Source organism: Leiobunum rupestre, chromosome 11, assembly GCF_980474605.1.
Source record: "Leiobunum rupestre chromosome 11, qqLeiRupe1.1.hap1, whole genome shotgun sequence".
NCBI classification, from domain to species: Eukaryota; Metazoa; Arthropoda; class Arachnida; order Opiliones; family Sclerosomatidae; genus Leiobunum; species Leiobunum rupestre.
The window spans coordinates 16643790-16658443 of record NC_143394.1 but is presented as its reverse complement, the minus strand read 5'-3'; positions in this window follow the sequence as shown (position 1 = coordinate 16658443).

The window sequence follows — 14654 nt, the reverse complement described above, 5'->3', positions numbered from 1 at the left end:
CTCGGAAAGCCTTTTCCGTATCACAGCTCCACCCAGCGGTGCTTATTTTACCCCGAATAAAAATGCAAAGCGAGTCTAATATATCTAAAAGCACCGTGATCTGAGAATAGGATAACTTCAAAAAAATACTTTATATATTAATCAAAAAAAATTAAATAAACATAAACCAGCCTCATTTCGATCTTTTAGGGAATTTACCCTGAGGTTGGTAAGGGCACCGTTTTATTTCCAAGACGGTACCCGCTGATTATGAAGCCATCTATGAGTGACTAAAGGAGCTTAGGTTTCGTTTTGGTCGGTTCAGATTGTGGGAGAATGCAAAGAATGCATACTAGGAGTACATCAAAATTACGATGAATACGTCGAAATAATTCAAAGATTTTTGGGATTACACAGAGTATACGTGGAGTACCAAGAGATACGACGGATTACATTGAGAGTACACACGGAGTACCAAGCGATTAGACGGAGTACATTGAGAGTACACAGAGTACACACGGAGTATACCAAGAGATTAGACGGAGTACATTGAGAGTACACAGAGTACACACGGAGTACCAAGAGATTTGATGGAGTACATTGAGAGTACACAGAGTACACACGGAGTACCAAGAGATTAGATAGAGTACATTGAGAGTACACAGAGTACACACGGAGTATACCAAGAGATTAGACGGAGTACATTGAGAGTACACAGAGTACACACGGAGTACCAAGAGATACGACGGATTACATTGAGAGTACACACGGAGTACCAAGGGATTAGACGGAGTACATTGAGAGAACACAGAGTACACACGGAGTATACCAAGAGATTAGACGGAGTACATTGAGAGTACACAGAGTACACACGGAGTACCAAGAGATTTGATGGAGTACATTGAGAGTACACAGAGTACACACGGAGTACCAAGAGATTTGATGGAGTACATTGAGAGTACACAGAGTACACACGGAGTATACCAAGAGATTAGACGGATTACATTGAGAGTACACACGGAGTACCAAGGGATTAGACGGAGTACATTGAGAGTACACAGAGTACACACGGAGTATACCAAGAGATTAGACGGAGTACATTGAGAGTACACAGAGTACACACGGAGTACCAAGAGATTAGACGGAGTACATTGAGAGTACACACGGAGTACCAAGAGATTAGACGGAGTACATTGAGAGTACACAGAGTACACACGGAGTACCAAGAGATTAGACGTAGTACATTGAGAGTACACTAGAGTATGTTGAGAATACAAAGATATTCCACGGAGTACACCAAAATAACACGAAATAAATAAAGATTAGGCTGAGTACGTAAGATTACTCAGAGTACGCGGGTTACGGTGAGATTACGTACTCATTACCGAAAACGTGTACAATTATTACAGCCCTTGGGTCCAAGCCGAGTAGGCTTCTACTTAAACAATTAAATCACCTTAAATCATAAATAACTTAATGTGTACATTGATAAAAAAAAAGGACGCCGGAGGTTTTTGCAAGCCCTAGATAAAAAATTGGGGGCTTTTAGATATCTTCCTAGTGTAATATCGTCACGATAGCCAAGGCATAGCGTTAGCCAAAAAAGACCATTTTAACTACAGTCATATGCTAACTTCAATAACTATTTTTATACCCCTTAGATTTGTTCCTTACAATGTTTCTGAATCTGACTGAATTGCAGATATAAGCTGAAATGACTGTGGGATGATATCGCGAGTCGTAAATTACCCACATTTATTATTTAAATTTATATCTCACTTCAAGTGTACATGTGCATTTTCAATCGGTAAATATATGATCTATTATACGAAATTTACCTACCGATCGCGAAATAAAGCTACGGTCGCGAAGTAAAATAAAAAGTAGTAAAAATATAATAAAAATATAATTTATCCAACGGTCCGAAAATGTGGCTAGACTCGTGAAATTATCTTAAATCGTAATAAAAATAGCCCGTGGAGAATTCATCTACCGATCGAAAAATGCAGCTACACTCGTGAAATGATCTTAAATCGTAATAAAAATAGCCCGTGGAGAATTCATCTGCCGATCAAAAAATGCAGCTACACTCGTGAAATGATCTTAAATCGTAATAAAAATAGCCCGTGGAGAATTCATCTGCCGATCGAAAAATGCAGCTACACTCGTGAAATTAACTTAAATCGTAATAAAAATAGCCCGTGGAGAATTCATCTGCCGATCGAAAAATGCAGCTACACTCGTGAAATGATCTTAAATCGTAATAAAAATAGCCCGTGGAGAATTCATCTACCGATAGAAAAATGCAGCTACACTCGTGAAATTAACTTAAATCGTAATAAAAATAGCCCGTGGAGAATTCATCTGCCGATCAAAAAATGCAGCTACACCGGCGAAGTTAACTAAAAACGGTGGGCATTAGATAAATTATAACCGATCACTAAATGCAGCTAAACTCACAAAGTGAGTTAAAAATTGCAATAATAAATATAGGCAGTAAGTCAGGAACAAATTTTGACACACCGTACAGCGAAAGAAATCGACATGGGTCGTAGATTATAAAATAGACATAATGGCCATGGAAAGGTCTCGCTCTCAACAATGCGTCGGTATATAACAGGGCGGCCATTGTCACAAAGAGCGCTAATACGGGATAAGGATGCCAACTAGGAGAGAGAAGAATCTTGAGGCGTTTCTTTCCGGAGCGACGCGAACCCGGTCCCTCTCGCGGTGGCCCCTGTAGGCCCTCCAAGATCTACTCGGCCGCGGAGCGCGTCGCGGAGGGACTAGTGATGGGCTTATTATTGCGTCTCGCCAAACAGTCCCATTGAAAATGGACTAAGAGTGGGGATAAACGGAAAATCCGACTAAATCTCCCCAGAGAGGGCGCTACTATAAGCGCGTACGTCAACAAGCGGGATCCGCGGCCGTAAGAGCGAGAGGCCGGCCCGGGCCCGCTCTCCACCTACCCCCGCGTAGGCCTCCAGACGGGCCGCCGCGAGTCCAGCGCCACTTCAAAGCAACGCGCGGATTTCAACGGTGTGGTAGAACCGACGAAGGGCTTTTATCCCCGGATAAAGGGCTCAAACTAGGGACTTTCCAGAGACAATGCGCTAATACCGGACCAAAACCCAAATACTACAAAGTACAGAGTTGGCCGAACTCCGCACTGTATGCGCAATTTCATTTTGTCCTTTATTGTAAAGTTAGCGAAATTATCAAGCGACATCTAACGGGGGTGTTTTGAAGCTATGATACAGCTCTTTATGAGAACGGAATAGGCAGTTTAATTTCGAAAAACTGGAAGTCGTCTGCTAAAACAACCTATAGTCAAATATTCCATTTGACGTTCTAACAATGGACTAAAACATCAATAGAGGGACTAACGATTAAAATTTTATTGGCACGGTAGTCGTGGTTTAAATATAAAACTACAGCGCCGCCGCGTATGTACAAAGTGAACTAAAATAGTGATCTTTTTCTTTTGTAAGAAATCACTCTTATCTGATTTAAAAAAAATCTTAGTTTAAAAGAAGCTACAATTTAACAGGACTACCAGCCGGTTAAATCTCAATTGTGCTCTTATACTGCTAAAGAATTGAACGAAATTTAATATTTAATAGCTATAATCGGAAAATGGCCCAGGCAAAATAGGGTACTTCACCAAAACGTATTCGCTAACGTTCCCAGGGAGTGAAAAGGCTTAACAAGGTGCCATCGCGTCAATTGAATGGGAAACCTTCAAAGCCATTTCCGTAAACATTTTTTTAAACTAATAAATATCGTCTCAATCGAAATCGTAAATTGAATTTCGAAACTAGTTTGACAAGCTCACAATACGACTGTTAAACTGACGAAAAAACAACAGGTTTAACCAGAAATTTTGAAGGACGCGTTTCAAAAATTTGCCTTTATAGGCCTTGTCGCGCGGTTAGTGATATCGTTTACATCGATAATCTGGTAAAAAGGACTCTTCAAAAAACCGGAACACAGTCAAATCCCACATAAATCTATACAGTAGTCTCGCGATTGGGGAAAAAAAAAGGACCCTATAAGGTTTCTACGAGCGTTTAGTAGACAATATAAAACCGAAAGAGGGGGTTCAAATCGTGACCGCTTCCAGCAATGGTGACCGCAAAAAGCGCCCCTACTTTTTCACATTACCGGAGAGAGGGGGGTGCACAATGAGAATTTGGACTCCCCCTAGCGGTCGCGAGAGGAACAAGTCGCTCGACGCGAAAACTGTAAAAAAGAAAACCAAAGCGCGCAAACGGGCGCCCGCGCAAAAAAAGTGAGTCATCGCGCGCGCACAATCGCGCCATTTTTCCGTATTTACTTTTTATTTCTCCCACTCAAAAGAGGGGGCTGCGGTCGGGATGACACGAACTTCGTAATATAATCCGCAAGGCGCGCGAGAGACGTAACTTTCCTCGGCAAAACGCAATATTCGTCGACATTTTATTCATGAATGTTATAGAGGCTTACGAGTTTGCGCGCCCCCTCGCGCCGGACCTCTCGACAACGATCGTTCTATTGTCCAGGGTTAGGGCGCTAAAATATAAGGGCATGACGCGTTATAGTAGACAACTTCTCTAACACCTCTCCTGAAAAGCTTACGGGAGAATCGAGATAATACGCATTCAAATAGATGTCGCTGCGAGCCTACGACGACGACCAGCGGAGTGCCACCCAAATATAAGCGAGGCTTCCCTCGTACACCGGCGCTCTAGTCTATTTCCCGCCATTTCTATTATGCAGCGAGAACTGCTATAAAATTTATAGAACTAGCTCGCCTTCTGACAACAATGGACAAATATAGGACGCGCTGCGGATGAAAAGAATACGTTTTTGGTGGGCTTTTTTTCGAGACGTTCCTCAAGAAAATACGAGCTTGTCGCAATTACTTATACCTACGCCCGATTTGATCTTCGCGTCAATAATAAAAATACAGAACCAGCGTTTGCCAGTTCGTAAAAAAACAAATTATAGCACAAATTTAGCTATCAAATATGAAATATCGATTTCAAAAACAGATATCGTACGCTTAATAATTGTCGGTAATTTTTTTAAGTATTTAAATAACGTTAATCGACTAATAATTATAAATACAGAACCAGCGTTTGCCAGTTCGTAAAAATCAAATTATAACACAAAGCTATCAAATTTGAAATATCGATTTCAAAAACCGATATCGTACGCTTAATAATTGTCGGTAATTTTTTTAAGTATTTAAATAACGTTAATCAACTAATAATTATAAATTAGAATCAGCGTTTGCCAGTTCGTAAAAAACAAAATATAGCACAAAGCTATCAAATATGAAATATCGATTTCAAAAACAGATATCGTACGCTTAATAATTGTCGGTAATTTTTTTAAGTATTTAAATAACGTTAATCAACTAATAATTATAAATACAGAACCAGCGTTTGCCAGTTCGTAAAAATCAAACTATAGCACAAGGCTATCAAATATGAAATATCGATTTCAAAAACAGATATCGTACGCTTAAAAGTTGTCGGTAATTTTTTTCTTCTAATTTTGGCGTACACTTGGGTCGAATTATAAAAATAATAATAAAATACCAATAAATAAAATTTTAGTGCAAAGGCATAAAAAATTACAGAAAACAAATTATCGTACGCTTAAAAATTGGCGTTAAATTTTACCTTTTTACCTGAAATATTTACCTTAAAGGGGAACGACCAAGCTTTTCCAAATATGGCCTTATTTCCGTATCAAAAGGTTAACAAGACGTTCAATATACTTACACGTACCTTTTTTTGTCTTGAAAAAAATAGCTTTCGGCCGAAAAAGTTGAAACGAAAAATAACGCTAAGTGTTTGGGTTTGAATTTTCGCCGCCATCTTAGGGCTGCCGCTAGCGCCCCTAACCCCGTATGAGCGATTTGCGAACTAGCGTAACTTTTGAAATTGCTCAATTTAGGCTTCGGTCTCTTATAACTGGAAAGCGCCGCGCGTGCAAATTAAAAAAAAACTAAAATCTTTCGTATCTACAGCAGCGCGAGCTTTTTTTTTATCAATTTTAATTGAGCCGGGAGTGTCTCACCGGTTTCTCACCAGGTGTCGGGGCGGACGCGCGCATTTCGATTTCCCGAAATTTCTTTATTTTATTATAAATTAACCACTATATATGTTTTGATGCGGTTTTCGCCATAAATTTTACTTTTTAATGGGCTATAGGGCTATCTATCTGGTTAAAGCTTGACCACTTTAAATTTGGCTGAAGATATTTTTATGTGAAATTCAAAGATATATATATATATATATATATATATATATATATATTTATTTCTTTATTTTTTCCTCTTAAATGTATTTTGAAAAAGTAGCGGGAACCAACGAAGTTACATATCTAAAGAAAGTAAAAGTATCGTAAAATTTAGCGTTACTTACAGTGGCAATTAATGAATCAATTATTAAATGGTTATTAACACCAACCTACCGTTTAAATTTTTTTTATGTTTATGTTGCCATCAGTGTAAAATTATTTTGTTACTTATAGTCCGATAAGTGTCGTAGTTATTTTTATGTTACTTATAATGCTAAAAATGTCGTACTTATTTTTATCTTACTTTTGATGATATAGGGTGTATTCTCGTGACGTCATCATCGCTGTAGTGGAAGGCAAGTGTCATCCCCCTTTCCCCCATAACTATCTACCTTAGAGCAATGGCCGCCATCTTCTCGTGAATACCACCTATAAGTGTCGTACTTAATTTTATGTTATTTATGATGCTATAAGTGTCGTATTTAAATTTACGGTGCTATAAGTGTCGTATTTAAATTTATGATGCTATAAGTGTCGTACTTAATTTTAATTTACTTATGATGCTATAAGTGTCGTACTTAATTTTAATTTACTTATGATGCTATACGTGCCGTACTATTTTTATGTTACTTATAATGCTATAAGTCTCGTACTCCTTTTATGTTACTTATAATGTTATAAGTGTCGTACTCCTTTTATGTTACTTATAATGCTATAAGTGTCGTACTCCCTTTATGTTACTTATAATGCTATGACTGTCGTTCTTATGTTATCTACTATGTTAGGAAATAGTCGTGTGCTATTTAGTTTACAATGTAATTGCAAATCGTAGACAAATTACTAGCTAACTACATATCAATAATAAAGGCGGTAAATACGTCTTATAGTCTAGATAATAATTGTGCAGAAAACCAGGCTAGAGTCCTAGGATCAATACAAGAGGGGGAGGGGTTAGACCTGTAGTGCTTCTATATAAAAAGTCGGGAGGGGATTGGGGGGGAAAAAGCAGTCTAGCAAAAGTTTCCGGTTGGTCGGTAGAGGTCAGAGGGCAGGTCGCCCGTAGGCGGGGCAATGACCCCTCCCACCATAAAGGTCGAAAGTTCATTCGCTACCTACTGATCAGCTCTACAGAGAAATGCGAATAGGGAAGCTTTCCAGCGAAAACCCACTCCACTAATCCAGAGGATTACAATAACTTTGCGTTTGGGATAAAAAGACTACAATGACGTAGATACGGTCACAACTTTTCAATGAAAGTTTATACAAGTATAATATTAGTACACAAGTTATATTATTAATAATATTGTATTTTTTGATAGCGCTAGAATTTCATATGGGCTGTTACCAGTGGTGTAGTAACGTCCAACCACTGAAATCTTCTTCGCGTACCGTGGCTTACCGCAAATTAGCAAGATAATGTTTTGACCGTTATAGCCATTGAGTTGGGAATAAATAGAGGTACAACTAAATCTGGCTGGCGCGGGACCAATTTCTTTCAATAAGGAGACTTTATCAACTTTATCGTTCTACCGTGGCGGTATCTGTCTCTAGTGGTGGCAACTATATTGCAATTGAATTTTTTCGCGAATCTAATGCGAAATTGAAATGTATGATTACTCGTAACAAACAAACCTTTGAAGTTGTTTAAAAATAATTTTATTCTGTCAACACGATCCTTTTTAACTCAAGTTACGGTGAGTTAGCTAATAACTATTTATTTTTAGCCATATAACTTTACAAAATATAGATGGCGCTATACCGCCTAATTATAAAGATGGATTTCGTACAGTTTTATCAGAACAGGTCCCGCGTAACCATGGCAACCGAAATCGTAATTGTAATTCTAGCAGTATTATTCCCAATTCAATGGTTATAGCTACCCGCCAAATACCTTTCGTGTGGCCTCCCAAACCAGCACAGCCGAACCTGGTTTGCAACAAGTTTTGAAAACTCAAATCGTTAAATAAATCGTTATAGAGTTAGCCAGTTTCCTTTGTCTCCTGACTGTATTAGAAAACAACTATTATTTGTTGTGTTACGAGATAGTGAGAGTAAATTGGGTTCTTATTTCTACTATAGTATCGTTCAGTCTTTTATTCTTCTTCGTGTATCCTGGTTTTAATCTTACCTAAATTAATCAAAACAGCACAAAAAATTAGTTTAGCGATAAATTCGCGATTTTCATAGACTCCGCAAAAGATACATATAGTGGAAATTGGGAACCCTTGCTAGTCGCTTCTGTCTTGTGAGCGTGGTTATACAGGGTGTCCGCTAAAAAACCAAAAATAATAAATAACTAAAAAACATTTTTTATTTTATTTCAAATTTCTATGGAACATTCCTCGTCCAGGGGGACATTTACTAGTGTAAAATTTAATGACCTTGAACAATGTCTTCAAGGTCATTTAAAAACTATCTCGATAACCATTTGGTTTACGGATTTGGTTCAAATTCGAAAGTTGTTGCTCGCCATATTATTAGTTCAAATAACTTTGATTTGGCCAAACTTGACTAATCAGAAGCCGATAAATTGAAGGTTAATGAATTGAACCTGATTTCTGTTAGATTGGTTGTCATGACAACCAGTTTTTGAATAATGCAACTCCGTCGTTAAACGAGCTCAACCATGTATCGTAGCCGACGCGACGGTGGCATAAATGAACCGTTGAAAACTATTCAGTATTTCTTTGATTTAGTCAAACATTAAAACTAATCAGATTATTTTATTATCAAACACTGAATTTCAGATGGCCTTCTAATGCCTTTTAGTACAGCCGGGTGCACGACGATGAATTAGTAAACCTGGTCTGCAATCCTTTAGGCTTTTTATCATTGCTGTAATACGACTAGTTTCTTTCCTCTTCTTCGTGTATCCTAGTTTCTTACTAAAACTAGCAGTGAGTACTTTATCAGCTATAACTAGCCGTTGGACACTGTTTGCTCCGTTTCAGCATACTTGAGCGAAAATGATTTGTATACGATTTTTAGTTTAAAAATATTGAATGTATAACGGCCTTAATCATATTCAAGTAAAGTAGAACACACTAAGTAAATAAATGATAGCTAGATGAAATTATAGATAGTTCAGATACATACATACATACTATATTATACTATACGTATAAATTACGAATATGATAGAAATATAGAGATAAATCTCAATATATTACTCAGGGTAAATATGTATCCAATAAAATGACACCTAGATCATTTTAGATTAGCCGGATTGGGCGGTGTATATTTAGAACGACATAAAAAAATTCTTTAAAACGTTTTAAAGTAATGGCCCTAAACACAACCCTGAACATGGCAACCTGTACGCATCTCACGATTACAGAAATTGGTTAAGAAATAGTTAGCGGATTTTCCCTACCTAAGGCCTAAGTCATCAAGCGATTTTTAAAGCATTTAATTCAGGTGACTAGGTTGAAATGCGGAGGGGGTGCAAGCCCTGCAAGCCACGTGAGCCAAGAGCTCCCTATACTAACTATTACCGTTAACCTCAACAAGCTTATAAGTTTTCGATGATTTCCAGTGATTTTCTCAACAATTTTCGGTGATTATTTTAAGTGATTACCTATGATTTGTACACCTGATTACTTAAGTGACTACCACCTCGGTTCATAAGTAAGACACTTCATTAACTTAAAATATTTGATTAAGTATCATATTTACAGAACGGTATTACGGAGCTAGAAACGTTTAGCTTAAAACTTATGAAACAATATTATAGACTAATGGAATACTGTTAGAGTTATGAAACAATATTAGACTTACAAAACAACATGGAGCTAAATTACGTACGGGATAGCATTTAAGACATATGGACCAATTTAAAAAGTAAAAGCTACAGCCATACAACGCTAATGGACAACTTAGAATAACTATTATTATTTTTAAAATTTACGACTAATGGACAAGTTTTTAGCCGATTTCTGTCATCGAAAGTTGCGAAATTATACTTGGCTTGCGCCTGATTCGGTTTGATGATGACTAAAGCACTCACTTGCTAGCATTTGTGATATACCAGGATACACGAAAAAGGAATTCGACGATACAACAGCAATAGACTCCAGTCTATTCTTACAATTTTGTCATAGTGTATCCAAAGACAAAAGCAGTCCATCCTGACGAATATTAAGCCACTAAGTAAATAATTATTTACCGATTTCAGTCATCGTATGATCTAAGCGAGATGCGAACGTACTTGGTGTAAGACTTGGTTCGACTGCGCTGGTTTGGGAAGCAGCACCGAGCGACACGAAGGGGATCAGCCGCGAGTTCTGCGATAAGCCTGGGTACATGACGTACGGGTATGGAAGTGACTAGACGATACTACATCAATGGTAAAAGAAAAATAGGACTGCAGTCCATGCTCACTTCTTCGTCGTCGTGTACTCTACTTTATCATAAAATACAGGCAGGCCATCCAAGCTATTACCTGTGAATAGCATTATATCAACTATATTGAAACCATTTTCAAACGCTAGATAAAATAGACGGTCACACTAACGACTGAATCGGTTCAATGATGCGTTTAGAACTAACTTTCGAAAACAGTTTCAATGCGTATTTATACAGAGTAGTTCAATGGAGCCTTAGAAAACATCTAAATGGTACTTTTGTATTTGTATTAATAAATAAGGGTACACGACGACGAAGTAGTTAGCGTGGACTGCAGTCATATGAGTTTTTATTATTATTCTATTAACTTCCAATCCCTTTTTCTTCTTCGTGTACCTTGATCTACCGCAAAAATAGCAAGTAATTGCTGAATCTTCCAAAGTTTACCGCAGAATCCTCTCGGCATTGCTGTCCAATCCATCGCAACAGAACTGGGTTTACAACAAGTATCTTCGCGACTCGTTTTGATCACACTAAGGCTGTAATCGGTACATAACTAGTTAGTCATTGGGCTTTAACTATCGTCTGATCGTTTCAAAGGATCTTGTAAATTACGCTGAATAAACTAACATCGAGAAATCATTTTGCAATAGCAGTATTTTAAATAAAAAAAATATCTATCTACTGACGCGAAATTGAAAAAGCCCATATAAAGATGTCGAAATATTTGGCTAGTATCTCAAATTTTTCAACCGCAAATCTCATAGTTCCGAGGAAGAGGTAAATAGGTGGAGGGGGGGTACCAAGGTAAGAGGGGCGTCGCCACCCCCTCAGGTGCGAGCTCGGGTCCCCTAAGTAGAGGAAGCACTTTGCAGATCCGGCCACGAGCGCATTGGCGGATTCCGAGCGAGGGAAACTTAATACCCTTCATAGCAAAATCCGGCGACGAGTTCCCTATACATTAATGGCTCCATTCGGCCGACTGATTCCCAGCTCCGCGAAACAGTAGAAAGGAAACGACCAAATATAATAAGTCGACAGTTCTGTTAAGATTGGCGGCGACCCTCTTCGCCGCTCGCTCTCTGGTGGCTCCCTCTGTCGGGTTTCGGAGGAAATCAAAGGGGCGAATCTTCGACTAAGATCTTGGATAAATACGATTTCTATCGAAGTGGAAGGCCTGCCCGAATCTGTAAATGCGACCCCCCTTCCCCCCTTCAATCCCCCCGGCAGGAAGCGGTCGTACATCAAAATAGCGCGCTTCCAACTCCGGGATCCTTTGCCTTCGGAGGCAAACTCCTTCTTCTCCTATATCCTTTGATTCAATTTAAGCGAAATAAGGACTTCAACGGATAGATCGAATCAGAAGCTCGCTTTAGTGTGAGCTGGCTCTCCTTATCCAGGTCGTTGAATTAAAATTAAATATGCCGATTTACGATGAACTTCTCTTAAGTATAACTCGTAGCGACTTCCTTATTAAATCTTAACTGTTAAGACTTCTAGCAATACGCGCGAACTTTGGAAGGTTCTAAACTATGTTTTCTCACGTAATAAAGTTACGAGCTGTTTTTTTTTCAAAGTTAGATGTATAAATTAACTATAATTTACTTTAATAATTTTATACCATTTTGATAAGTTATCTCTTTATCTTGACATTAAAAAAACTGAACCGACGAAATAATTAAGGTAGTTCAGATATCAAATTATCCACATTTACGATCAGATATTATCAGATCAGTTGATATTGGTCCAAATACAAACCAGATAGTTACAGAATTTAACAGATTTCAGAACCGTTAGGACTTGAAAGGCTAAAACACCATGTACTTCTCAAAATGTATAGTAGTATGTTACACCAATCTGAAAACCAAATAGAATGGTTAAAGGTTAACGGAATATCGCGAGCGGAAGGCGCAGTGGCGGTTTAAGAAGGCTGTGTTCCCGGAGCGGCGGCAGTGTTTTGTGACACCCCCCAGGACCGTGCCGAAGTTTTCGCGGGTCCGTCTTCTTCAAGTTTAATCGTTTTGATTTGCACCCCCCCCCCCTCGAGCTTCTCCGATAGCACCCCCTGCTGCCCTGGTACCCGGGGCGGACCGCCCCCACCCACCCCCCCTTAGGCCGCCACTGGGAAGGCGTTAAAAAAACTTCGCTTGTCAAAGCCACCGGCACGACAAATGGTACGCACTTTTTATAATTATCAATAACGTTCAATACCCGTATTTTGCCACGCTTTAGAAAATAAACAAAATTACGTCACACAATGACATACTTATTTGTATTGTTGTTAATTTTCCGAAAAAATGAAATGCGGAAAAATTTCCAGAAAATTTTCCGCAAGTCGGAAAAATATAAAATTTAAACATAAATTACTTTTTATGGGTTTTTAATGTTTTTAACTTTTTATCGATATAAAATGGCTAATACCAGTAAACATACTACAAAACTTTAATAGTGTTACATTGTTAATCAGTTTAAACTAGTCTAGAGGTTTAGTTTTTCTTTCAAATTCGAAAAAATGAGGCGAAAATTCCGCTTTATTTAAATTTGCAAACAAAATATTAGACTAATCATGGAATGAAAACTTTTTTATTTTTTTCGAAAAAATACGGAAAATTATTTGTGATTTTCCACGTGATAATATGAATAATTAACAAATGTCTACTAGTTCCTACATATACCGCACACAAACTTGGCGCTGTGTAGCTATCGAGTAATGATTGCAAGAAATTCACGTCGCCAGCTTAGTTGCACTTAATGCCAAGGCCAATTGAAAATTAAAATGCTTTAAAGGCCCACGGAATCGTTTGAATTTGGAGGGTAGGGCCGCAGAATCACGTGTTTTCCGAAGCGCGTAGGTATGTCAGAGTCACGTGATGGAAAGGGAGGAGCTAAATGAAATTCGTCACGAATTTCTCAAACAATATTGTGTTCCTTTAAGAGTAACCAGCACCGTATAGAACAAAAATCTTGACCCTTAAATGTTTAACTGGTCTTCCACAGGTCCTTTAAGTGAACTTTGGTCATCTCCAAGGTCATTTCACGGCCCAGGCCTGCCTGGAAATGGTTTTCCCACTGATCCTACCAATGCTCGGGGTTACAGTCCACGAACAGTCTACCAATAATTTATTTCCCAGCGCGTTCGTGAGTTTCTTAATGTATTTTTTACCATTAAACTTTTTGGAGGTGAGCGGACCAACTTTGACTCCGGCTATGCCTGATCGACAGGGTTAGGTACAAGTTTATGATCCCAGACGAGCGTTATTATATTTTGGGAGGGTAAAAGCTAGAACACTTTTTGCTTTATTTCGCCGAGGCTCAAGACCTAAATATTTGGTACGGCGGCCACTTTACTAAGTACAGCGGGTATCGCGACGAGGTTTATCTCTTAGCAAAAGCTGCAAAACCAAGACTCGAATGGGGCGTATTTTTCATCCGAAGTGTAATTAAACATCTGAGGCACGTTCGACCAACGTGACTGGTGGCTACGACTTTTGCCATCGCGAGAGGCGAGAGAGAAAAAAAAGCTAAAAATTAAGGCTTCGCTCGTAACGGGGAGAGCCCCTGGGAGGTTCATCTTTCCCCGTACACGCTTTTATTACATCCAAGGCTTAGCGGGAGTCCAATTGTTGCGTTAGCCCTAACCCCCTTTCGGAGATGTACCCTTGGCTTGACCTACGAACCTTGTACTCTTTTTACTAGCGTGGTCACGGGGTCTTAGAAGCACTCGGCCAATCAGAATCGAGAATGGCAAAGGGGATTAACCAATGAGGGGTGTCCATAAAGAAAATCCGACCGAAAACCTAATTACCGGCGGTAAACCCGGCGCGGAAGTTTTATTATTATTATTAGCTAAGGGCCGAGGATTATGGGCGATTCGTGAGCTCACCTTTAGCGAAGAGTTCGGATTAGTGTCCCTTAATTCAATTATAATTTTTCTGGGTCCGCTTACGAAACAACTTCGTTGGCTTCGCTGTTTTTTTGCGCCGCGTACCGGGAGATTGTAATGGGAAAGAAGGGACTTCGAAGGAGAGACGTAAAACTAA